This window comes from Nematolebias whitei, chromosome 7 (genome assembly GCF_014905685.2).
Source record: "Nematolebias whitei isolate Nwh7 chromosome 7, NemWhi1, whole genome shotgun sequence".
Classification (NCBI taxonomy): Eukaryota; Metazoa; Chordata; class Actinopteri; order Cyprinodontiformes; family Rivulidae; genus Nematolebias; species Nematolebias whitei.
Window position 1 is genome coordinate 22,236,072 of NC_056504.1, and position 1,581 is coordinate 22,237,652.

The following is a 1,581-nucleotide window of genomic DNA, read 5'->3' on the forward strand; positions in this document are numbered from 1 at the left end:
AGCTGTCTGTTCTGTCTTGTTCCTCGTCGGGTCGTATTCGTTGGGTCTCTGCGTTCTCCTGTGTTCTCCTGCGTTCTCCTGCGTCTCCCCTGAGCTCCCTGAGTTTCCCTTTGAGCCTTCCATCTATTTGTAAGTTTTGCTGCCACGTCAGCTGTTATTTTGTTCTTTATTTACTATTAAAATACTTATTTTTGTAATCTGCCGAGTTTGAGTCCTGTCTGCACTACTGGGTTCGTTCCTGTCCAACAAATCCTGACACATACTGGACTTTTCCAGGGATACCTGTGTACTCCCGTCCCGTCTTCTACCCTTCCAAGCCTTTGCAGTCAACAGGTCTACCTACAATAAGCAAAGTTAAACATAATAATACAACAACAATACACAACAACACCCTGCAATAAGCAATCCCCCACTCCGGCCTCCCTCCTCCTGGAGCCTGTGGAAGTAACTTCATTAATCGCTTGCGCCAATAGCATCAATCAAAATACAATATAATCTTAAAAGTTTAAACAACTGACATATACACTGTGGAAACAAGAGGAATTTAATCTTCCCTCCAGGTACCTGTCTGTGCTAGAGAGGGGAAGAAAGAGCAAGGAAGAAAAAGAGAGATAAAAAATGTGGTTAAAATACTTTGTTCATGAAACCTTTTATTAGCCCGATTAAACTATTTACGTCCAGTCCAGTCAGTCAAGTCAGTTGTGTTTAAAAATACCGAATCACCCCATTTCCCCTTAACCTTTGCTCAAATCCACTTCAGGAGTCTGTGTTTTGATGCTAGGGGCATCCCCCTTTTCTGGAATCTGTACACATTACAACAAAGAAAGAGAAAGATACTTTTGTTAAACCGATATATACAAGTGCAATGTCGTTTTGTAGGCTTCTGATTTATTCCACTTTTCAAATGTCAATGTGATTATCTTAAATGATCCTTTAAACGCTTCAGACTTACTACTGGCTTTTTGCTGTTCATTTAAATATAAAACCCTAAGAAGTTATTTTTGTATATTTTGTAATGATCTAATCATTGTATGAACTGTTTCCTGCTAAGAGCAGCCTTCACCTTCCCCCTCTTTGAAACAGTTTTCTGTTTCAAATCTGAAGTATTACCGGTTGTAATTTACTAACACCCAATCTGAGTATTAGTTTCAGAAATATAAAATATGGTGTAGTTTTAATCTTCCCCCTACTGTTATTCCATCCAGGTTTTGCAAAAAATAGCGAACTATAACACAAGCTCTTATATAATTTTCCAAAGGGCTAACCATTAAATAAATTTCATCCCTCGTATCAAACCAGACCCACCAAATGAGCTCATTCAAGGCAAAGACAATCATTTAGTATTACTTTAGAAAACATTATTGAACTCCATCCAAATCAGGTCTCAGGTACAGGTTTCTCTGGAATGAGACTTCGTGACCTGTATAAATGAAAAGTTAAAAAGTCAACATTATGCTCAGGGGTGGTGAGCATTATTCATCGTCCTATTAGGTTTAGAGGTAATAAAACAATTTTCATCTCAGAGCAATTGGAAAAGGGCGAATCATCCAGCACCCCCACAGTAGTACTTCTGTGTCATGT